The sequence below is a fragment of the Acinonyx jubatus genome, chromosome X (genome assembly GCF_027475565.1).
Source record: "Acinonyx jubatus isolate Ajub_Pintada_27869175 chromosome X, VMU_Ajub_asm_v1.0, whole genome shotgun sequence".
In the NCBI taxonomy this organism is placed as follows: Eukaryota; Metazoa; Chordata; class Mammalia; order Carnivora; family Felidae; genus Acinonyx; species Acinonyx jubatus.
The window spans coordinates 1,176,106-1,201,950 of record NC_069389.1 but is presented as its reverse complement, the minus strand read 5'-3'; the positions used below and the strand labels follow the sequence as shown (position 1 = coordinate 1,201,950).

Genomic DNA, 25,845 nt, shown 5'->3' with positions numbered 1-25,845 from the left:
AGGAGTGTGTGCCACGTAGCAGAGACTTCGTTTTCTGGGGGGAATATTTTGTTTCACATAAACCACCGGAAAGGACAAGAGAAAGAAAGATAAATGTGCACGTACCCAAAAGTGACTTTAAAATGGTTTGCTACTGATGAAAACCAGTGGGATTTGCAGCGGTCTAAGCAAATACATCTCAAATGCAGAACGAAAGGGATAATTCCAGGGGGAAAAAACAAAGCTCGCACTACCAAAATTTAGATAAACAGCGCAAATGTCAGGAAATCAGTTTCCGTGACGAAATTTGGAATGACCTGCCTCTGCATAAAAAATGCTCGAGCACAGAGAATTAATTCTCAAGTAGGTTCTCTGAAGCCTTCTAGGGTCCCTTGAGCTATTGATATGATTCAGAGCTTGGGGCAGGGAGAAATCCATCCACAGAATTTGTGAGCGCCTCAGAAGAATCATCAAAAATTCTATTTAGAAAGCGCAGCAAAAGACTTTCAATTTGCAGGGACGTTCCAATAACGTCGGTCACTACATCACAAAAATAATATACGTGATGACGTGAGGTTCATTTTAGGAATTTCAGGTGCACGCTGTGGCTCACACCTGCTGTTTCGGTTCCGGGGTGTTTTTGTTTTTGTTTTTGTTTCGTTTTTTTGTTTGTTGGTGTTGTTTTGTATCTATTTATTTCTTGGTAGGTTTGGTTGTCATTATGACTGACAGAAGAGGAATTCAAATGCGATGTATTTTCTGTGCTCCATCAAGAGAAAATTGGATATTCTGTGACTCATGGTACCAACCCCATACTTTTCACAGCGAACGTGCCTAATTATGGGTTGCAATATCTCTTCGGGTTAATTTATGCACGCCTATCTCTTGTTTCCAAGAAGCAAAAAATAAGGCAAGACACCGGGGCTGCGGAAAACCCGTTATTGTAGCTGTCAGTGTTGCTGGTGCCATATCCCCGTTCACACAAATTTAGAGACTGAAGACAAGGTATTGGGGTCCGACCTCTTTTCTGCACCCCAGTGACAGACACGTGCAAGGGGTGGGTGGTCCAGAACAGAGTGCCCCCCCTGGCTGTGCAGTTTCAAAGCTGCTATAAAAGTCACATCTCCCGGAAAACCTAACCCTTTCCCCTTGTCTGTGTTTGTCACTTAGAAGGTCGTTTACTGAGTTCATGTTGTAAAGTCCGTGCTTTGCTTCATTTTGTAATTTTTTTTAACGTTTATTTATTTTTGAGAGAGAGACAGAGCGTGAGCTGGGGAGGAGGAGAGAGAGAGGAAGACACAGAATTGGAAGCAGGCTCCAGGGTCTGAGCCATCAGCGCAGAGCCCGATGCAGGGCTCAAACTCATGAACTGTGAGGTCATGACCTGAGCTGAAGTCGGATGGTTAACCAGCTGAGCCCCCCAGGCACCCCATCCTTTACTTTACTTTAGTGGCCGTTGCCTATGTGGTGGTTTTTCCCAAGAAGGATTGAAGGATTGAATTTGCTCAGAGGGGATGTCTCGGGTCTCAGCAAACGTCCACTTCCTCTGTCTCCCATGGTCAGATCTGAAGTCAAGAGCTCGCTCTCCCAGGACAGAATGATTCATCCTTTCCTTTCTTCCCCACATCCTTGAGTCAAGCTGGAAATGTCAGCCTCGGGTCGTGACACGTCTCCGGGGAAGGCAACGGAAGGGAAGGCGTTTTCCACTTGGCTTGTTTCTGATGGAAATGAACCAACCGTGAAGATAGGGGGTGGGGAGAGGAGGGAGAAGTCCCCGGGTGATGCCTGGTAAACCTTTCGCTTCCGAATTCCCTTTGGGAGGAACAGACATCCACGGTAACGATTCAGGATCAAATAAATGTTCTCCCCAACAGAGACAAACACACAACCTCAGTTTTGAGCTCATGCTATTCTGTCTTCCAGCACAAGCATATTCTTGGGGTACCTGGGGGGCTCAGTCGGTTAAGCACCTGACTTCGGCTCAGGTCATGATCTCACAGTTCGCGACCTCAACCCCTGCATCAGGCTCTGCACTGACAGCTCGCAGCCTGGAGCCCGCTTCGGATTCCGTGTCTCCCTCTCTGTCTGCCCCTCCCCTGCTCGTGCTCTGTCTCTCTCAAAAATTAATAAACATTAAAAAAATGTTTTTCAAAGTACAAGTGTATTCTCAGTCCTCTGAGTCTTGGGTGGACAATATCTGGAACTGCTATGTGATTCATGTCGACATAGGATTTTGCTCGTGATACTACGTTATGCCTTAGGATATGTCCCAAATCACTATACACGCAATGGCCAGGAGAAAGTCACTGATGTCTGTCTCCATTTCTAATTATTTTTGGGCTCCACTGTCAACAAAAAAAGTCAAGTCACGGGCACGCCTGAGTGACTCAGTCAGTTTAAACATCTGACTCTTGGTTTCGGCTCAGGTCACGATCTCATGATTTCGTGGGTTCGAACCCTGCATTGGGCTCTGTGCTGACACGATAGAGCCTGCTTGGGATCCTCTCTCTCCCTCTCTCTCTGCCCGTCTCCCTTGCTCTCTCCCTGTCTCTCAACATAAATCAATCAATTTTTAAAAAAGGTAAGCATTGTTTTGAAAAACTCAAATCCTATAAAGCTATTTCTTTCGTACTTGTCTAGTGCAGGGAAATGAGACCACTGTGAATTCACAAGCTGATGAAAACCTTGGGATACGAACACCCAATGTGAACGAAACATCCAAAATGATTTCGACCCCATTGACTGGAAACTGAGAAACGAACTGCATGACCCCCTCCTGGCTGTGAGCTTCTTTAACCAGGCATAGAATTTCTATCTTGTCCATCTCTCCTACTATTTGTCATGTGCCAGGGGATAAACACACATTTGGTCAACAATTCACTGAGGGGAGGGTCTTACGAGTCCCACAGAGCAGGTAGGAAACTGAGGCAGGGTTCTGGAGTCAGGCAGCAAAGACCAGCACAGCTGAGCAGAGACCACGGATGAGGACAGGACACATGAAGTGGATGAAAACATGAAGACAGGAAAACCAGAAGAGTCTCTTGGAAGCATTTTGCCCGACACCACATCTTTCCTCTTCGTTCAAATAAGGAGTGCATCCTGGACAGGTGGAGACAGTCACCTGCCCAAGCCCACTCCCGCCATGGACCCCTCCCGGACCCTCTGGGACTCTGCGTGATCCAGGGGATCCCTCCGACGCTAAGGGCCCTCGAGGGTGCTCTGGCAATATGGCCGGAGCCTGTTGTGAGTGCCCAGTGCCCATGTCAAAGAAGTGGCAACACATATTTAGCATTGTAGTGGCTCACATGGTGGCCCCAAAACACACAGATCCAGATCCTGGCCCTGAGGAACCTGGGAATGGGTCTCACTGGGGAATATGGCCTTTGGAGATGTGAGTGAGTGAAGGATCTGAAATGAGCTCATCTGGATGAGGGGGACCCTGAATCCAATGACAGGTGTCCTTGTAAGAGACACAAGAGGAGACACAGACACAGCAGAGAAGCCACGTGAAGGTGGAGTCAGAGATGGGAGGGATGCGACCAAAAGTCCAGAGATGCCTGGAGCCCGAGAAGCTGGAAGAGGCAGGAAGGACCCTTCCCTGGAGGCTCTGGAGGGACCACAGCCCTGCCTGGATATTACCAGCCCTGCCTGGATCTTATTGACCCTGCCTGGATCTCAACGGTCCTGCCCTGCCTGAATCTCAGTGGCCCTGCCCCTCCTGGATCTCAGTGGCCCTGCCCCTCCTGGATCTCAATGGTCCTGCCCCTCCTGGATCTCAGTGGTCCTGCACCACCTGGATCTGAGGGGCCCTGCCCTGCCTGGATCTCAGTGGTCCTGCCCCTCCTGGATCCGAGGGGCCCTGCGCTGCCTGGATCTGTGTTCGTACCCCACCTGGATCTCAGGGGTCCTGCCCCTCCTAGATCTCAGGGGTCCTGCCCTTCCTGGATCCCAGTGGCCCTGCCCCTCTTGGATCTCAGGGGTCCTGCCCTTCCTGGATCTCGCTGGCCCTGCCCTGCCTGAAAGTGCAGCACATGTAATTAGGGAGCACCCATTAGACCCTGTGGAAGCTGATGCTTTGGGGGAGGAAGGACTTTTTGAAGGGGAAAAGAGAAAGCACATATATGAACACCCCCACCCTGCACTCCTTTGAAATAGCAGCAAACACACTCATTCTAAACCTAAAGGCAAAGAAGAAGTAGACGTAATAGCAAAACATTTATGGATAATAGGGAAATAAGCTTAAATTCTCCTGAGAGGGAGCAAATCCCGTCCGCATATCCCCCTCCGGTGGCCAGGAGGACTCACTGCGGGCTTTGGGCTGTGGCACCAAAGCTGGAAAATGTGGAAAATTCATAAACAGGACACCTGCCATTGGATTTAGGGGCATCCAGGATGAGCTCATCTCAGATCCTTCACTTATTCCCATCTGCAAAGGCCATGTTCCCAAGTAAGACCCCATTCCCAGGTTCCACAGGGTCAGAATGTGGATGTGTGTTTTTTGGGGGGGGCCACCATTCGACCTGACCCGTGAGAGTGGGGGAGGCTCTGGAGACCATTTGTAGACCCTCTGACTTCCGATCAGGAATGGGACGCTCCAGTCGTGAATGCCTGGCCCTTGACTACTGTACGAATCCCAGGAAGCTATGTCCCTGCACAGCCACCCCTTCTCTGCACGGTCCCCACAATGACCCGCACCCTTTGTGTCTGTCTGCTCTCCCAGGTACAACACACAGAGAGTGACGACCCACATCCGTGAAATGCGTTGTCCCTCCCTTTCATAAAAAGCAGACTTTTATTTTTTAAAAAGAGTTCTACTGAATGCTAAGCCCGTCAGTTCCCGTAATCTGCATACGTGGTAAACCCCAATCTGAGAGTGATGGGTCCTGGCTCGTAAAAAGGTCAGTTACAATGTGACGCGCTCATAGGTAAACGTGCCAGTGGATAGGGGTCTCCCGAGGCCACTGTTTCCGTGCACAATAATGGAAATTCAGCCATCAGGCGAAAGTTGGGACTTGACTTCTGGTCTACCTGGGACACTCAGATAACATTTTTCATTCTTATTTTTTTTTAAGTTCTTAATTAAATTTCAGTTAGTTAGCATATCCTGTAACATCAGTTTCGGGTGTACAATGTAGTGATTCAACGCTCACCCACCCACCCTGCGCCGATCACAAGTGCACTCCTTAATCCCCATCACCTATTTTACCCCTCCCCCCATCCACCTCCCTCTAGTAACCATCAGTTTGTTCTCTGTAGTTAAGAGTCTGTTTCTTGATTTCCTCTGTCTCTTTTTTTTCTGTTCATCTGTTTCATTTCTTAAATTCCACATATGACTCACTGATCTATTTCTCTTAGCATAATAGACTCTAGCTCCATCCACATAGGTGCAAATGGCAAGATTTCATTCTTTTTCATGGCCGACTAATACTCCATTGTATATATATACCACATCATCTTTATCCATTCATCCATCGATGGACATTTGGGCTCTTTCCCTACTTTGGCTATTGTCGATAGTGCTGCTATAAACATGGGGGTGCCTGTGTCCCTTCGAAACAGCACACCTGTATCCCATGGATAAATGCCTAGTAGTGCATTCGCTGGGTCCTAGGGTAGTTCTATTTTTAGTTTTCCGAGGAACCTCCAGACTGTTTTCCAGAGTGGCTGCACCAGCTTGCATTGCAACCAACAATGCAAAAGAGATCCTCTCTCTCCGCATCCTCGCCAACATCTGTTGTTGCCTGAGTTGTTACCGTGAGCCATTCTGACAGGTGTGAGGTGGTATCTCATTGTGGGTTTGACTTGTATTTCCCTGATGATCAGTATTTTTTTCCCTTTAACTCAGCTGATATGTCAGTAGTATTCTGAAAGATCTTGGAGATGTGTTTGTTCATGTGTTGTGTTTTATTACCAGCATTCTTGATGCCTGGGCTTAACCTTCATTGTTGGGAAACTTCCATGATAATAGTCAATATTCCTCAGCTACTGAGGACCTGACATGCTGGGGACCAGGAAGCGGAAAGAGGAAAAAGGTCCAGATTGTCACCCGGGAAGGTCTGGAAACACGAAGGTGAGCTTTGCCTAGATTTTCTTTTCTCAAGTGCAGGGTATTCCATTTAGGGGCCCCGAACCTGTAAACAATGTGGAGCTGGCAAATCCACACCACAGTTAATAGTCCTGCCGGTTTGAATAACAACTCCAGACTTGCGTTGTGACTCCTAGCAGATGTTCAGAAGCCATTAAGCGAGCTGGCTGAAAACCACAATAAATCCTTGTGAGCCACAGGGCAGAGAGACACCGGGTGTTTCCACGGCAGGAGGGACTCTTTATGCACCAGAAAACAAGAAGCCAGATGGAGTTGGCCTGTCACGGGCCCTATGTTGTCCATCTGGCATGAGCTTCCTCTGGCCTTCGTTGCCTCAAGCATCCGATGCGGATCTGTACCTCCTCCCATGGACTGACTTCGTCCACGCCTTTCCTCCACTCGCCACCTGTCCACATTCTTCACATGCGTCCTGCCCTGCCCTGGGGTGTCTCTCTTTCCAAAACGATGTTGAAGGTCCTGTGAATGGGGCCCTATTTAGACACAGGGTGTTTGCCTACAATGGCATCAAGACGAGATCACTGGGGAGGGCCCAAGTCCAATGTGACTGGTGTCCTTACAAGAAGAGAAGAGACAGAGTTAAAGACCCACAGAGAGGAGACATCCGTGCGAATGCATGGACGTGCTGTGGACATGCAAACACAGATAAGGTGTTGTGTCCCCAACCGAGGGCCACCAACAATGGCTGCCCAACACACGCATGTAGCACACTCCCTCCGAGCCTCCGAGGGGAATCATGTCGTCATCTGTGCTCCCACGACATTCAGACCCTATTTCTCTGGAGCTAAATCACTTGTAGGACCAAGGAAGCCAAACCTCACGGTGGTGGTGCTCACTCCTCAACCCCAGAGAAGCGTTAGCTCTCCGTCACTGGGGCGGATGGCTGCGTCACCCAAATGCACTCTTCCTTAGTGATACACGTGGTCAGGTTCCATCGTTTCTAGAATCATGTCGCCATCATGGAAACAGAAAGAACGCATCGTCTTTTTCACCCCCCCGGGGGTGTGGGTGATCCTCCCTTTAAAGCACGGTCTGTGCCTTCCACGGTTACCAATTCTTGTCTACTTTCTTTCTACCTAGGTGTGAAATTTGCATCAGATGCAAAAATCGAAGCCTGTATCTATCACGCATCCCTCCGCAACCCTCCCCCTCCTCCCCTGGGAGATCAGTACTGCCTTGTCCTCTGTGTGCACTTACTTCTTCTAGGTATTGTGTAGACATAGGACCATACCATGCACGGTCTTCTGTGTGTCCTGTCTCTCACTTAATGCCACGTTGAAATGCTTCCAAGGTCTGCCATGTTGTAGCCTGTGCCACAGTGGCATTCCTTTTCCTGCGTGAGTAGCATTCCACTGTAGGGATGGACCACGTTCTGCTTCTGTGCTCATCCATCCGAGAACATTTGGGTTGATTCCGCCTTTTGGCTACTGTGAATCATCCAGCTGCGACCAGGGGTGTGCTGGTTTTATTTCAATACCTATTTCTCAGTTGGGGTGGGGGATGGGGCATATCCTTAGCAGTGGAAAGGGTGAGTCATAGGGGGCCCCTACGTTGTGAACATTTTAGGCACTGGCACGCTCTTTCTTGATCACCGCCTGACATTCTGGACCCCAGCTCCTGGGTCTGATCCTATTGCCATCACCCCCCAAGCCCTATGTGCCCACGTTAAGCTCGCAACCCGCTGCGTACGAAACCAACTGACCCTTTTGTGTCTTCCCCTGGCCACGGCAGACACATCTTATGCTCCCATTTCCACAGTTCACCTTGAGATGATCGTCTCCTCCAAATCTACATCATTCTCCAAATCTATATGCTGTGCTGTGTTCCTGATCTTGGCCGATGGCCCTTCCATCCCTCTGACTGCCTCCAAGTAGAGACCTGCACATCTCCCTCGTGTGCATCACTAGTTTCTTCTCATGAATGACAGACTCCGCACCCAGGTCAACACAGGTGAGGCTACCACCACCTCATCACTACCTCTGTCATCTCTGCCACCAACACCTTGGATCATTCCAGTACTGCCCAAGGTGGTTCCTGTGTCCTCTGTCCTCCATGCCTGCAGAAGAGAAGCCATTCACGGGCATTTTTCTGAAAACACGTTCAAGATGCGTGTTTCCATGTTGGCCTCCCCAACGAGGTGGCTGATATGATCTTTTTCTTAATGTTTATTTATTTTTGAGATGGAGGGAGGGGAAGAGAGAGAGGGAGACACAGTATCCGAAGCAGCTCCAGGCTCTGAGCTGTCAGCACAGAGCCCGACGCGGGGCTCGAACTCATGAACCACGAGATCAAGACTTGAGCTGAAGTCGGATGCCCAACCGACTGAGCCCCCCAGGCATCCCTATTTAATTTTAATTTTAATTTAATTTAATTTAACTTCATTTAATTTTATTTTACTTCATTTTGTTATTTTGTTATTTTATTTATTTTGTTCTACAGTCTTTTTAAAAAAATTTTTTTCTTTACATTTATTTATTTTTGAGACAGAGAGAGAGAGAGACAGAGTGTGAGCAGGGGAGGGGCAGAGAGAGAGGGAGACACAGAATCTGAAGCAGCTCCAGGCTCTGAGCTGTCAGCACAGAGCCCGACGCGGGGCTCGAACTCACGGACCACGAGATCATGACTTGAGTTGAAGTCGGATGCCCAACCGACTGAGCCCCCAGGCACCCCTGATATGATCATCTTTATTCATGCACCTGCCTCTGGACCCTAGAACAACACGTAGTATAGGATGGGCCCTCAATACACATTTATGAGCAGGTGCAGGTATGTATATACGTCAAAGGCAAAGCAGCACACAGCATTCTGGGTAGATGCACTCTTCCTGCTTTGGGTGAGTTCACACAGCAACACATAATTCCATTTCATACCAGCTCCCCACCCAGTCAGCTCCTGATTTACTCCTGGCTTCCACATGAACGTTCAAACTGGTGTCTACACGTTTTCTCTTTTCTCTAGTTAGGACGCAGATTTCCGGTCCATAGTTCCATCCTGACTTTTTTTTTTTTTTTTTTTTTTTTTTTTTGACCCTGGTGCTGTGTTATTCCGCGTTGGTGACTGAAAATTTTGAGGCTCATTTTCCTCCCGGAATTTGGAAAACCACTTTTATTTAAACTCTTGTTCCATCTATTCAGATTCATTCATTCATTCATTCATTCATTCATTCAGCAAAGTCAAGTTTTACATAGGGATCTTGGATAAGGATAGAACTGCTTTCTTTGTGAAACGTAGCTCTTTTTGCTGTGAAATCTTGCTTTGTCTCATTTGTACAAAGATATATTCCTGTTATTTTTGTCCTTTCTGTTCCCCCAAAGCCCTCCATTGTTTGATGGGAGACAGGGCAGATTATTTGCCCCCAAACACCCACGCGGTGCTTAGGACCTAATGGAGATGATTGAGGTCAGAAAACATGACAGCCGAATGCAGGAAGAGGGCAGAGCTGACACAGCTAGGCTGTAATTGTCATGCCACAGGCTTTTGTCGTGGTCCCTGCTGTCCTGGTTGTATGCCCGGCCCTCCCCACTCCCACCGTGGTCCTCACCTCCCCCCGTGATAATGACCCACTTGCATTAGACTCCCACCGTCCTCCCTGGCACATACACACCCTTATCGGAAGCCACCCCCTACCCCTCCTGTCTCAGCAAGACACTGTTTCTCATTTGCCAGTGGACGAGATGTGGCACCATATCAGATTCTGAATCTGAGTCGCTGTGGGTCCTGGGATTGTCGCTGAGGCCGCTGTGCGTGTGCTGGGGACCAGCTGCGTGGCTTTGTGTGTGGTTCACGTCACGGCTGTGTTCTCTCCACCAGGCGGCCAGCAGACATGGTGGCTGTGTCCACACTTTCTACCTGCTTCTCCAGAAACTCGCGTCCTGACTATAAATCCGTGCATTTTCTTATCTTTCTTCGCTGTGTCGTTTGCATTTTGCAGGGGAAGCAACAGGCAGTGGGGCCAGAGAGTTGAAAGATAATACAGGATGAGACAGGCTTCCAGAAAGATTTGCTGGAGATCGGCACTTGTGCTCGATTATAGCTCAGACCTCACTCCAGTGGGATCTCAAGGGCTTCTAAGCTCTGGAACGTCCACTGAAACCCCCAATCTATACGTACACACAATGGAACGTTACTCAGTCCTGAAAATGAAGGAAACCCATTTTCATCAACAGGGAAGGACCTGGAGGACCATATGCTAATGAGATAGGTCAGCCAGATCATGACCTGAGCTGAGGTTGGATGCTTAACCGACTGAGCCACCGAGGCGCCCCGCATGTGGAATCTTAAGTCACAGGTTCCACTGTGGACATACATTTTTAGCTCATTTGGGTCAATACCAAGGAATGGGATCCCTCCACCTTGTTGTAAAGGTGTGAGCTTTCACAGACTAAGTCCATTGCCTCACACGGATGCAGAATCATTCAAGGCCGGCTGGTGGCATATTCATCAGTAATGGCGGTCATTGGCTGGGTCTTGATAGGTAAAAACATCCCCCCTAAAGAACAGGGGCAGATGGGTGGCTCAGTCAGTTGTGCTTCTGACTCTTGATTTCAGCTCAGGTCATGATCCCAGGGTCATGAGATCGAGCCCCCATCGAGCTCCATCTGGAGCTGGGATCCTGGTTAAGATTCTCTCTCTGTCTCCCTCTACTGCTCATGCTCTCTCTATAAAATAAAAAATAATAATAATAAAAAAATGTCCAAAGTTAAAAAAAAAAAAGTTATCCCTCTAAAGCACTGAGCTGGCTGGAAACCAAGGAATAATCTGAAGGGGAAACCAAGAATGGTTATAACAGACCAGTCTCTGGACGTTTCCCTGAGGGTGTTGGAGAACCAGCAAATGTGAGCGTCTGTTTTCCTTAATCTCGGTGCAAATGTGAGCAGCTCATAGGAAACCCTCCCCAAAATACACCTGGGACCCCCGAGGGCCAAACCCTCACTTTAAATTTTTTAAATGTTTATTTATATTTGAGAAAGAGACAGAGACAGAGACAATAGAGCATGAGCAGGGGAGGGGCAGAGAGAGGGAGACACAGAATCCGAAGCGGGCTCCAGGCTCCGAGCTGTCAGCACAGAGCCCGACGCGAGGCTCGAACTCACGAAATGGGAGAGCGTGACCTGAGCTGAAGGAGTCTTAAGCAACTGAGCCACCCAGGTGCCCCCAAACCCTCACTTTAAAAGGGAACAAGAAACATCCCTTCTGTCTACACCACACTGGCTTTGTCCCAGCATGAAGGATTCCCACAGCCACACCAAGAAGGAAGTCAACCAGCTCGTCTGAAAAAGAAACAAGTACACAGAAAACCAGTCACTGCAGAAGAAGCAGATACCACACTCAACTAAGAAAAAAGCAAAGCAAAACAAAACAAAACCCAGGCAACATTAAAAAAAAAAAAAAAAAAAAAAACCTGCAGTCATTCAGATAAGGCCGTTCTGGACCCAGACTTCAAAACCACAAAGTCTTAGTGTTTCAATCACTTAATTAATTAAATTCAAGCTTACTGTGAAATGCTGGGGATGAGAAAGTACAGAGGACGAGCAGGCAGTAGGACCAAAAAAGAAAAAAGGAAAAAGAAAAAAAAGTGAAAAAAAAAGTGTGTTATTTTTACATAACCTTAATCGTTAGAGAAACTGGCTGAGAGGGTCCATGGGACTTCTCAGTTTGGTCTTTCCAACTTCCTGAGAATTTGAAATTACTTCAAAATTACAAATTAAAAAAAAGGGGGGGCAGAAATAAGGAATTCAATAATTAACTTTAAGATTTTTTTTTTAAGTAGGGTCCACGCCCAGCACAGAGCCCAACACGGGGCTCAAACTCACAACTGTGAGTTCAACACCTGAGCTGAGCTGAAGAGTTGGAGTCTCAACCAACTGAGCCACCCAGGAACCCTAAGATTACACATTTTTAAAGACCTTTAAAAACAACACACCTCCTCCAATAAAAGGGGCCAGGGTTTCTTGGAGACAAGGCTGATGGTCGAGGACCAGAGCAGGAAACCCACAAATCTATAGCAACGTGAACCACACAATAAATCACAGCAGACTGCATAGTAACCCAAAGAACTAGGTAAATATCCACAAAGCCATACAGACATAATTACATGATTAAATAGACACATGGTGGAGAAGACACACATCTTTTTTTTTTAACAACTTCAATTAATATATGTAAAAGGAATGTGCACAATAGAAAAACAACACAGTGAAAAAAAAATAGTGCAGCCAAGACCCACAAATGAATGCCAAAATCAGACGGTGGAAGGTTTTTTTAATGTTTATTTATTTATTTTTGAGAAAGAGAGACACAGAGCGTGAGCAGGGGAGGGGAAGGGAGAGAGGGAGACACAGAATCCTGAAGCAGGCTCCACGCTCCGAGCTGTCAGCACAGAGCCTGACACGGGGCTTGAACTCACAAACTGCGAGATCATGGCTTGGGCTGAAGTCAGACGCTTAACCGACTGAGCCATCCAGGCGACCCAACGTTTGTTTGTTTGTTGAAGTCGGGCACTTAACCGACTGAGCCATCCAGGCGACCCAACATTTGTTTATTTATTGAAGTTGGACGCTTAACCGACTGAGCCATCCAGGCGACCCAACGTTTGTTTGTTTATTGAAGTCGGACGCTTAACCGACTGAGCCATCCTGGTGACCCAACATTTGTTTGTTTATTGAAGTAGGACGCTTAACTAACTGAGCCATCCAGGCGACCCAATGTTTATTTACTTATATTTTAAAGAGAGACAGAGACAGAGACAGAGAGTGAGCAGAGGAGGGGCAGAGAGAGAGAGGGAGACCCAGAATCCGAAGCAGGTCCCAGGCTCTGAGCTGTCAGCACAGAGTCCCCCTCTGTGTCTGTACTCAACATCCACATCTCCTTTAGGAACATTTTCCTCTTGGGGATGGGGCGTGGCTTGCACCCCTGTCTCTGCAGCCCGACCTGCTTTCCAGGGAAGCCCCCTGCCCCCACCCCACACAGACCTGAGCTCTCAGGACTTACTCCTCAGTGCTCAGCCACCCTCCCCGCCCCCCACCTCCAGCCTTGGTCACACCTGTTTCCTCTTCAGACCTCAGGTCCCTCCGCCCATGAGTCCAGCCCAGGGCAGCTCCCCATTCGTACCCTTGGTGGCACTCACAGAATTCAGGAATTACTCTTCTGGATAGCGAACACAGGTTTTTCTGGTAGACTTTCAGACTTAACAGAGAACCTGAGCAGACAGTAGAGATAGTTTCCAAATACTCTGCCAACAGTGTCCTCCATGGGGACAAGCAGGTGCACTGGGTGACCTGGGCACAAGGGTGACCCAGGGATGGGCAGGCATGCTGGCTGACATCACAGATACACCAGGATCTTCGCTCCAGACCTCTCTCCTTCCACAGCCAAGCAGATTGTGGAGAGGGGAGACCTAGGAACTTAGAAAATCATTTGGTGCCCTTGTCACAAGTGATAAGCCGATATTGATACATTACGGGGTGCCTGGGGGGTCACTCAGGTAAGCATCTGACTTCGGCTCAGGTCGTGATCTCACAGTTCGTGGGTTCGAGCCCCGTGTTGGGCTCTGTGCTGACAGCTCAGAACCCGGAGCCTGCTTCAGATTCCGTGTCTCCCTCTCTCTCTGCCCCTCCTCCCCGCACCTCAAGAATAACTAAACATTTAAAAAGTTTAAATAAAAGTAAGAAAATAAAATCAAGTATTTGTTTAAAATCCCGCTGGGCTGCGCCTGTCCCTCCCCCCTCCCCAGGTCCCTTGCCCTCAACCCCGGGCAACCGTGGGCGCCTGTCCAAGTGTTTGTAACTGTGCACGTTTGATCGATTTGTCTGCCATTAGCAGGGACGCACGGGGGCTCACGGTTTCCACGTCTGCATCCGGCCTCCTGACATGGGGATCCCACCCCTCTCGTCTCTACTTGTCACGCCCGAAGTACCACTTAAACGCTGACTCTTTAGCAATCCACACGGGAGGGATGAAGGAAATTATCTGGGCAAACAGTTTTAGAAGCTGAATTAATGAGAGAGAAGTGGTTGTCTTTCAAGATTTTTTTTTTAAGTGTCTATGTATTTTTGAGAAACAGAAAGCCTGAGCAGGGGAGGGGCAGAGACAAAGGGAGACACAGAATCCGAAGCAGGGTCCAGGCTCTGAGCCATCAGCACAGAGCCCGACGCGGGGCTCGAACCCATGAACTGTGAGATCAGGACCTGAGCCAAAGTCAGACGCTCAGCTCATGATCTCACGGTCCTGGGTTCGAGCCCCATGTCTGGCTCTGTGCGGACGTTCTGAGCCTGCCTGGGATTCTGCCTCCCTCTCTTTCAGCCCGCCTGTCTCTCTCAAAAAGAAATAATAACTGAAGATTTTTAAATGTTACATCGAACTAAAAACGTTGCACAGCCAAGGGAATGATCACCGCAGGAAAGACAGGGAACAGGAGGAAATATTTCAGAAGCCCCTTTCTGATCCTATAGGGCACGTACGCGGGGCCTGCTGACTATGTTAAAGAAAAATACAGGCACTGCCCAAAATCGATTGACTATTTGCTTTAGGATAAAGGTTCTTCGTTCTGGTTTGTGGGTAAAAGCCAAGCAGCTTGTCTTAAGGATGCAAACACATTCCCTCCGCATTGACCGTGATCATATGAGTGTGTGGTTTCTGGCTCCCCAAGAGAACGAAAGGGACTCTCGGGTTGCTCGATAGGTGGGGTCTTGTGGGTTTTCTGCAGGAACCTTCACATCCCTGCTCCCGATGGCTGAGCCCCACTCTCCTTGTCGGCTACATAATGCTCAGCCCTCTTGAGGCAAACCTAGCCTCTCCGAGAGGCTCCCCGAGCCTCGAGCATGAGATTCTCTGTTTCCAAAGTTTGTGGGCTCTCTGTGCTTGTGTTGCCTTTCGTCGCATGGCCTTGGAAAGTCTGTGAACACGTGGGTCTAACAGCAGCGACTGGGCATTGTGTCCGGGTGATTAAATCCACGCACAAAACTCCCGGGTATGACGGAGGCTCTGTTCGGTTTCCCAACATTAACCAAACGAGCCCGGCGTTGCCTGCCAATGTTGAGAATGTGCAACGGGTGCGATATTGTTTGGGAAACAGGAAGCCATTCTTCCAAAAAACTGAGCTCAAAGATGCGCAATTGTGCATTTGAGGCCAGCCTCAAGATAGGACCAATGATAAGGAGGGAAGTGTATATAAAAAAATAAGTCACTTGATACATTTTCTTATTTTTAAAAATTTTTTGATGTTTATTTTTGAGAGAGAGAGAGCACGAGTGGGGAAGGGGAGAGAGAGAGGGAGACAGAATCGGAAGCAGGCTCCAGGCTCCGAGCCGTCAGCACAGAGCCCGACGCGGGGCTCGAACCCACAAACCGTGAGATCATGACCTGAGCCGAAGTCGAACGCTCAACTGACTGAGCCGCCTGGGTGCCCCTCAATTTATATACTTTAAAGATACAGGCAAAGGTGGGTGAAAGAATCAGTTTGCCACCATTCAAGCTGGCACATTTTATGAAAGATTTGATTTTGACATAACCAGAATTAATTTTGTGAGATGATTCGCAGTTCCTTCCCTGGCGTAGTTTGTAACTCAGTATAAAACCCCACAGCATGCCATGCACTGTGCCCTCCTGTGATGACCCTGGGTGCGAGCCCACTGGGGACTGAGTCCATTTACTGAGTCAGATTTACCGTCCTGCCATACGGGTCACGGAAGAAGCCAGTGCAAAAATTGGGTGGGTGTTCTCATTTCGGGTGATCCCATCCTGCCTCCGTAACTGCTCTCCAGAGAACCCTACCCCAACCTAATGTTACCGCCCCTGGCTCTCAAACTCACTGTAATTTGTTCTGCTTTACAAAGAGCATGAAAATAATTAACCTTCTCAGCAAAATCAGGTGGCAGCCAGAGAGGGCATCCAACACCGGCCTTGTTGGATTTGGGAGAATTTCAGCGTGAACTCACCAGCATTGTTTGCCCACCGCTGGGTCTCATCAGGTGAAGACACCACTTTCGAATCCTCAAAGGGGTCCAAACGCTCGCTGTTGTCCCCCTGAATGGGTCAGGGGGGCCCAGGTTGTATCGGAACCCCGGGATCTTAGGGTGGATGGCTCAGGTGGCATTTCCCTGCAAGGCATGCTGGGAAGTGTGGGGAGCACGTGGGGCCACCCGGGGGCACTGGCCGTTGCCCCAAACCCTCAGAACTCAGGTCCCCTGGGCACAGCCAGACAACAAAACCAATGCTGATAAATCACACATCCTGTCCTCGTCCTGGGAGCCATCCGGAGGTTCCGCGTGAATTTCAGGCCGACAGGTGTACCCTCAGCAGCAGCAGATGTCAAGCGCATGTGAAGACACAGAAGAATGTGTCACTGCAGATCCTTCATCAGTGCAGATTCGAGGCAGGGGGAAAAAAAGTTTCGATGAGGAATAAAATGGGATTCGGCACACCCATCAGGGTGGCTGACATGCAAACCAACCAAGAAAAGAATGGAAAATAACAAGGGATGTAGACAGATGGGAACCTTTGTCCACCGTGGGACACAACCCATGGGTCCATCAACAGATGAGCGGATGAGCGAATGTGGTCCAGGCACACAGTGGAATATGGCTCAGCCCTGAGAAGCATGGACGTCCTGTACCTGCGATCATGCGAATGGACCCTGGGGACATCGTGGTGAGGGACATAAACCAGACACAGAAGGACGAATCCTGTGTGATCCCACGTCTACAGTGTCCCTACAGGAGTCACATCTATAGACTTGGAAGTATATGCTGCTGGGGACAGGCTTCAGTGTTTCGTGGGGACCTAGCCTTCAGTTTCGGGGGATGGAAAGTTCTGGACATGATGTCTTACCTCAGTTACAAGGAATCAGGGAGGTCCTATAAAACTACAAATCCCTTAGTAATGTAGCCCTTTGTCCCTGGGGGTACAATCCCAATCCCTCCCTAGACAAGGCAGCCCTGAGTGGACCCCGTCTGCTGTCCCAGCCCCTTTGAGCCTGGCCACATGGCTGGAGACAAGGGCACGGGGCTATCTGATGCTCAGGCACATACAGTGTGCAAAGCTGTGGTGAGGAGATTCAGGCTTCTGATGTGTCCATCACACAAGGGGACTGATTATCACTCTTTTCTCTTGGGAGAATTAAGGATAGTGGCATCATTTGGAAGAGAATGTTCTGGGCAAAGGGGCCAGACCGGGCAGGTGGTCAAGCAAGCAGAAAAATCTCTCAGACAGCCCAGACAGGGTCACAGGAGGGAATGTGCTTTCTTAAGCCCCGCACGTATTTGTGGGGTGTTTTAAAGGATATTTTAAGAACACTTCCTCCTTGAAAACAAGGCTTATGTGTGCCTCTTAAAAAGCAGAGAGATCCAATTTCAAGAAAATGCAATTGGTTTGTGCAATGCTGCCTGCACCTTGAGCCCATCAACGTCCTTTACAGAGCAGGGAGGGGACCCTTCTCAGGAGACGTGGACACCCCAGGCGTTTGGCGAGGCACCTGCCAGACATCAGGTGAGCTCTCTGAAAGGCACACTGCAACCTCGGAGGCACAGACGGGATGGGAAGGAGCTATGGTAGGCAGGATTCTGAGGTGGTCTCCAGATTTCCATCCCCTGGTGCACACACCCTGTATAATCCCCTCCCCTGGAGTATGACCTGTACCCGTGAGCATGGTGGATGTCACTCTTGGGACAATGCTACTAATCAGGTAACTTTGACTGCATCAGAGGGAGATTATCCGGGGTGTGCCTGACGTAATCAGAGGATCCCCTTAGGAGAAGGTGAATTTCACCAACAACAAGAATGAACTGGAAGAGAAATTCAATCTTCAGATGAGAACACAGCCCTGGCCGATTCTTTATTTGCATTTTGTTGAGACCCTAAGAAAAGGACCCAGCTGACTCATTCCTAGAATCCTGACCCACCGCCACTGTGAAATAATACATCTGTATTGTTCTAAGCTGCTAAGTTAGGGAGGACTTTTGTTACACAGAAATAGCTAACTAATACATCAGCTCAGGATTGGCAGAGCTGAGGTGGAGGAGGGTGACCAGATGTCCATTGCATGAAGGATGAGGCAGCTGAGCATTTTATACCTGGGCTCTGTACCCTTCTAACTGCCCATTTCCCAGGAACTGTAGGGTAGAAACTCACCAGAGCTAATCAGGGTAGAACTTTCCAAGTCAGTGGCCCAGCCGGGAGAAAGGAAACCAGGATGTGTTATTTCTTCCTGACGCCCACACTACAAGTCTGTTTCCACTTTGGCAGGAACCAGAAAGATCCCATATGGAGAGAAAACAGGGAAAGGAGGACATGTTAGCCAAGGGCATGACACCGGGTTGTAGAGTGTCCCCTCAAAATTCACATGCACTCAGAGCCTCGAAAGAGGGTGTTATTTGGAAATAGGATCTTTGTGCATGTAATTAGTCAGGTTGATATCCTACAAGGTTGGATCCAATAGGGCTAGTGTCCTTATAAGAAGACCATGTGAAGACACAAGGCGGAGGTTGAAGAGATACATCCACAAGCCAAGAGTGGCCAAAGATTCCTGGGAAACCACTGAGTCCCGAAACAGATTGTTCTTCAGGGAATCCATACGGAACCCTCCCTGCTGACAGCTCGACCTCGGATTTCTAGCCTCCAGAACTGAGAGAATATGTTTCTGCTGCTCAAAGACACCCATCGGTATTTTGTCATGGCAGTTGTCGGAAACAAATCTACGTCTTAACAATGGATTTGGATATCAAACATGATTTCCTCCTCTCAAGGGAATTTTGACCAAATAGCCAGTGAGTGTAACACCCAACATGCAAATTGCTCTGAATCACACAGCATGGACCAGTGTAAATAGTCAAGATAGCAAGACGACAGGTTAGTGCCCACAGATAATTATTTCAACCATCCCTTACCATGAATAAATCTCACAGAGGTGGAGAAAATGATTTAGGGTCCGGCCCCACTGAGATTCTCTATCTCCGTCTTGGGGCAAGAATATTTCAGAGTAGAGGGATAGTGGGAAGATTTCCCAACACCTCCCATCCACAAAGTGGTTTCCTGAGTCCTGAAACAGATTGTTCTTCAGGGAATCCATACGGAACCCTCCCTGCTGACAGCTCGACCTCGGATTTCTAGCCTCCAGAACTGAGAGAATACATTTCTCCTGCTCAAAGAGCCCCATCGGTATTTTGTCATGGCAGTTGTCGGAAACAAATCTATGCCTTAACATATGTCTCCACGTCCCCTCCAGCTGGGGTCTGCTGGTGACGAATCATCCTCCTCTCCACTCACGTCTGTCCTAAGTCTTGTCCTCACCCGAGTCTGGTTATCATACGAGAAGCAAGGACCTTCTGGTTGCCAACACACCAATACAATTATTTTAATAGGTTTAGATGGACTTAATTGGACAAAAGGTGGCCTGAATGCTTGAGGAGCTCACTGTAAGTCCTGCATGACCAATATTATTGATGACAAAGGAAGCTTCTGCAGACACAAAGAGGAGCACCTTAAAAGAAAGGCAGAAGTCCATCACGTTTGGTATGTTAGCTCAGGCTGCAGTAACAGCATACCGTAGACGGAGGTTATGGGGAGGGATGGCTTAAGCACAAATTTATTTTCTTGCTGCTCTGGAGGCTGCAAGGATGAGACCCCGGTGTCAGCACAGTCAGATTCTGGGGAAGATTGTCTTCCTGGCTTGGACATGACCTCCATCTTGTGCATTTTCACATGGCAGAAGGAATGAGTTCACCTCTTCTTACAAGGACAGTAAACCCACCCTCGTCTGACCCTAATCACCTCCCAAAGACCCCACCTCTGAACCTCATCCCACTGGGGGAGTAAGGCTTCCCCATGTGAACTCTGGGGGACACAATTCACTCCATGTACTCAGCCTTCCCCGTTGTTATAAACAGCATCATCCAGATGCTCAAACCAGAATCCCGAGTGCATGCCTGACTCTTACACCCCCTTCTCCCCCACATTCGGAACACTTTCAAGCTTTGTCCATTCTCTCCAAGGCACGTACTTCCAGTCTGCCCATTTTCTCCATCATGGCGGCCACCAGCCAGGACCGAACAACCACCACCATCTTGGACCATGGTCACACTTGACTACATGCGCTCACTTGCCCTTTCCTATCATTCTCCAAGCATTGGTGCAGAGGCAGCCGCCATGACACCATCCATCCAGAGCCACTCACATGCCACGGGCTGTCGACGACTGCCTGGCACCCCAGCACCTCCTCCAAGACCACGTGCTCTCATGCCTCAACCTCTCCATTTCTCTCTCCCATCCCACCTGCCCTCCCCACGTCAGGCACACCAACCTTCCCCCAGGTCTCTGAACCCACTCAGTCCTTCCTGCCCTCCCATAGATGGAGCAGAAGAAATAATTATAGAAATGATAGAAGACAAACGTTGTCAGCCGAAGGAATCGTGGGGGGAAAAAATGGTGACGTCGGAGGTCTCACTGAAAACGTAAAACAGACCCGATCCTAGACACGGGCAGATGTGTCAAACCAGATAAAATAAAGAAAACTCTCCAAGGGTTTACGGGGAATGGAAATAACAGAAGGGTCCAGCTGGTCTCGTTTCATTTCATCTTGGACATAAGAAATGGCAGACTGCTATTGGATTTGCCCGGCAGTAATGGGGGGGAAATCGTTATTAAGAATTCCACAGGGGAGCGCCTGGGGGGCTCAGTCAGTTAAGCATCCAACTTCGGCTCAGGTCATAATCTCACAGTTGGTGGGTTCGAGCCCCACATCGGGCTCTGTGCTGACAGCTCAGAGCCTGCAGCCTGCTTCGGAGTCTGGGTCTCCCTCTCTCTCTGTTCCTCCCCCGTTCATGTTCTGTCTCGCTCTCTCCTTCAAAAATAAATAAAAACATTAAAAAAAAAAAAAAAAAGAATTCCACAGGTTGGGGCACCGACCGGCTCAGTGGTTAAACATCCGACTTCGGCTCAAGTCACGATCTCACGGTTCATGGGTCCCAACCCCGTGTCGGGCTCTGTGCTGACAGCTCGGAGCCTGGAGCCTGCTTCCCATTCTGTGTCTCCCTCTCTCTCTGCCTCTCCCCTGCTCACACTCTGTCCCTGTCCCTGTCAAAAATAAATAAACATTAAAAATAAATTAGAAAAAAGAATTCCATGGGGAAGACCATAGGGGAATGAGCTCTTTGTCCCCCAAATACCATGGCAATAATTTCAAATACAGTCCACTCAGACCACGGCTTTTCACTCAGTAATTCTGCAGTGTTCCAGTCATGCTCTGTACAGGGAACCGCTCTAGGGAATCCTGCAGTGAAACTGTCTATTCCCTAAATCAAACAATTTTTGTCACGGTTGACTATTTGCATCAGGAGCACTCAGAACATGGAAAGAGGGTTCCATTCTTAATCCGCACTTCAAAAATAAAATAAAATAAAATAAAACCATCAAAAACCTAAGGCAAAACAGATTATGATGTGCAAATGCCTTGCTAAAATCAGGGTGCAGAGAACGTATCCGTGCCCTCACATCTCTCAAGCCAAGGAACAGGAACAAAGTACCCTTAATAGGATTTTTTTGGACTATGACCACATAATTTGCATTTTCCTCTCCAAGGGACAAAACCAGAATTGGCTGATTTTCATTGGTTCAGTACTTTTCTCCGTAGATTAATGCCCCTTAAAGAAGGGGGAACATCCTCCCACATTAATATTTAGAATTGAAAACCTTTTTAAGAATTTAAGTATTTTCTACAATCCCCTCACAGGTCATATGCTAACAACAACAACAAAAAAAAAACACGTCACATTTGTTTGGGAAAGACACCCGTACCAGGCAGGGTATTTTAAGAACCTGGGCACCCATGACTGGGCTGATATGGGTCTTTTTTATGATTTCAGAAACTCAAGATGCTCCTTTCAATTGAGGGAGGATCCCGTCTAACGCCTTGGACGTGAGTTGGCGCGAACCAAACCCGCACAGAACAATCCCCGTGCCCTCTGTGCTCAAGGAGACCTGGAGAACCTGGTAAGTGTGGGCGGAGTGCAGGTGAGTGTGCCCGTGGCCTCTGTGTGCTCGCCATGCACCATCAATGAATCACAAATCAAATAAAACGTGTGCACCGACTCTCTCCGTCTCCACCAGAGCCCTGGCCAGGAAGATGCTTTCATGGCCATTGTTTTTTTAACGACAACATCGAGGCACATGATAAGTATATTAGCTATTATTTACATATATTGTATATTTTCACGTATTACGCATGACCTCATGTGCTAGGGCTTGGATACGCGTACAGACAGCGGCAGAGGCGGGCAGAAGACAGAACTGGTATTCACAACATGCTCGTGAGCTGTCGGAAAACCCACACGGCTCAGAATTGTGGAATCGGAAGAACCTTCCTTCCAGGCAGGAAAGTGCTTTGCCCGGAATTGTGGTCGGCTTCTCCCTGCAAGTGGCTGTGGCTCTCACAGCCCTGGTGTCTGCGTCCCAGATTTCCCCCGAGAACTCAGAGTCTAGGGCTTGGTCATTACAGCACATCACAGCAGAAGTCCCCTAGGGGTTGGCTGTGCTAACTTTACGCACTGTGCTAATGTTATGCACTGTGTCCCCCACCCCCGCAGGGCTGCCCTCAGCCCCCTCAGAGATAGCAGGTGGTCACATGGCAGGCTCCGCATTCGAATCTCCGTATCCTCTGTGCATTGACAGGCAGAGGACATATAAAGAATAAAAAGGCACTTTCCAAAAAAAAAAAAAAAAAAAAAAAGCAAACTGGTGGCATTCTTCTTGTCCTCAAAGGGGTCTCCCACGTGGATGTTTGACCGTGAGGTCCGTGCATGTCCCAGGGGACATGATACAGGAAACAAACAAAAGCACCCTCACAATTAGGGATAAGGTCTGTTTGTACATGGGCACCTGCTGCAGGAAACTCGCCCGGAGTTTTTGTTCGCTGTGAAAGATCTTTGCAGCAACGGTTGTCAGGAACCGTGGAGAACAGGAGGCATGTGGCCGCCCCACGCCCTCTCCAGAGGCAAAGACAGACTCGTTCGAAAGCTCATCTGACGCAGACTGTCGTCCAGACGGGACCTCCGTGCACCTTCGAGTTTCCCTTCTTCAAACCTGGACGGGCCTGGCGAGCGCGGGGAGGGGACCCCGGGCACGCGTGCAACCTGGGATGAGCGGTGGGGACCGGGCTGCTGCTCACGTCCGACCCCCCTTCGCAGCCGAGCAGGGACCTCTCTGCATCAGGAAGACGTGTGACGCGTGCAGGCAGCTGGTCTGACCTGGGAGGCTCTGCGGGGACCTCCGCGCTCAGGCTGAGAAACCAAAGTCTGGACGGCGCGGGGACGTGTTTGGGGAACCGGAGCGCGTCTGAGCTCTCGCGCCTCCAATTGTGTCTCCACGACTGCGGGCCTTGCACGCATGCACCTGCCTCAGCCTGGAGTCCTCCGCTCACACGTGTGCTCGGCCCAGACACACACACACACACACGCACACCCCTACGTACTTTACAAACTGCTAAACACACATAACCCACGACAACGTAGTTTGGAATATCTCCCCCGGACAGGTGCCATCAGAAAGGTTGTTCTCTTTTGGTCAAACATAGCGGCAGTGAGCACTTTGTTTTCTTATTATGTCAAATGCTTTCTTATTTACTTATTATATATGTTATTATATATATCACGATATTTATTATATATTTACTATATATTATACATTATCGTATGTAATAAATGCATAGTAAAGTAAATATATATCACATATAAAAAATAGTATATAATTATATATGTACAATTATATGTAATAAATGTGTTATATATAATTATATGTATGATTATGCACATAATAAATTATATATAATTTATTGTATATATAATTATACATACATATACTTATATATATAATATATTTTATATATATATTTTATATATTTTATATATATATTTTATATATTATATATCTTATATATATTTTATTTTATATATATAAATTTTATATTTTATATATTTTTTATATTTTTATTATTTATATTTTATTTTTATTTTTTTTAATCTTTTTTTTTTAATGTTTATTTATTTTTGAGACAGAGAGAGACAGAGCATGAACAGGGGAGGGGCAGAGAGAGAGGGAGACACAGAATCGGAAACAGGCTCCAGGCTCCGAGCTGTCAGCACAGAGCCCGACACGGGGCTCGAACTCACAGACTGTGAGATCATGACCTGAGCCGAAGTCGGACGCTTAACCGACCGAGCCACCCAGGGGCCCCTATTTATATTTTATATATGCAAATATTTTATATATCTTATATATAAAATATTTAATTATATATATATTTATATGTATACATTATATATATAATTATATGTATGATTATATATTTATATATATAAATATGATTATATGTATGATTATGCATATAATAAACAAATCTTAAAATAGATATCATGTATATAATATATAAGTATATAATAAATAGATTTATTATATATAATTATTATATATAACATTACAATTATATATAATAAATCTATTATATACTTCTATAATACTTCTATAATACTTATTTAACATTTTAATTATATATAACAAATCTATTATATACTTATATAATGTTAGATATAATAATTGTATATAATAAATCTGTTTATCATATGTAATTATATGTATGATTATGCATGTAATAAATATATACATATATAATAATAAATCCATAATAAATACATTGTATATTATATATATATATATATATATATATAATAGTCACTTATGGTTGCAAATCCCCCAAAGAGGTAGATTCTTGCCTTCAGATGCATTTTGAACGTACCCCTTCTCTTCCTTTACCTCCGGCCACCTGCCCACATCCACCTGAGTTGTGAGACACATGTTTTATTACACTTCTATGTATTTTTTCCCTACCTGCATGGGCTCGTGAATCGTGCCAGGATTTCTTCTGCTCTCATATGTGTGTGTCTGTGTGTGTGCTTTAATTTTGCACAAGAGAATTCCCCACGAATGGATGCTTAAGTTTTCAATCGTAGTCAGAATTAAATTCAAGGTGTTTTGAACCCTGTCGAAGGCTCTGACTGGGATCCAGGGGCCAGGAGGTGCTTTCCCGATGGAGACAAGATGGCCAAGCACACGGCTCAGGACGAGCAGAAAGGGTCCAGCTCCGGGGGTGGCGCAGGGAAGTGGAGGGGGCACGGCGTCCACCCGCAGCCCAGGTCCAGGAAGGTGCACGTGCAGCCCAGGTGACACTCTGTAGGGACTGACAAAGGCAGAGGCAGGGGAGGGGCACAGGTGGCAGGTGGGAGGTACGGAGCGGGCATTCTCCAGGTAGCTAACTACCCATGGCAAGCACTGATCACACAGAGTCACAGTTGTACAGTTTCTCGGAGACACCCCGACCTCGAATACCTATCACTCTCTCGGTTGTCCTGAGCCCGACCCTAAGGAGGCTCAGCCCTTGCATTCGTCAGGGCGCTGCAGAGAAACAGAACGGACAGGATGGGTATATGTATACAGAAATGTTAATCTCATGCAAAACCAAACAAAAACAGACAACAACAATGAAAAAAAACCAACCTTCGCAGAAACCTCCAGATCATATTTGGCCACATCTCCGGGCACCAAGTTGACACATGAAACGTGTCCAGAGCGGGAGCAGGCTCCATAAAGTCCCAAACAGAAAATGTATGGCAGTGCTTGCACAGAAGCAGGGGCTACGCCCCATTAACCAAATATTACTCGCCAAGCAAAATACGTGAATTCACAAAACTCCCACATCTTCCTGCCTCGTGGGCCTGGCTCAG

General features: G+C 47.7%; 1 protein-coding gene across 1 annotated transcript in view; it reads left to right on the top strand.

Moving 5' to 3' along the window:
- The window catches only part of DHRSX (dehydrogenase/reductase X-linked), a 203,218-nt gene extending 180,602 nt beyond the window's left edge, over positions 1-22,616 (top strand). The window contains exon 8 of the transcript XR_008289987.1: positions 21,937-22,616. The gene's annotated coding sequence lies outside the window, so the exon portion shown is untranslated. The remainder of the gene's footprint in view (positions 1-21,936) is intronic.
- Positions 22,617-25,845: the final 3,229 nt, after the last annotated feature.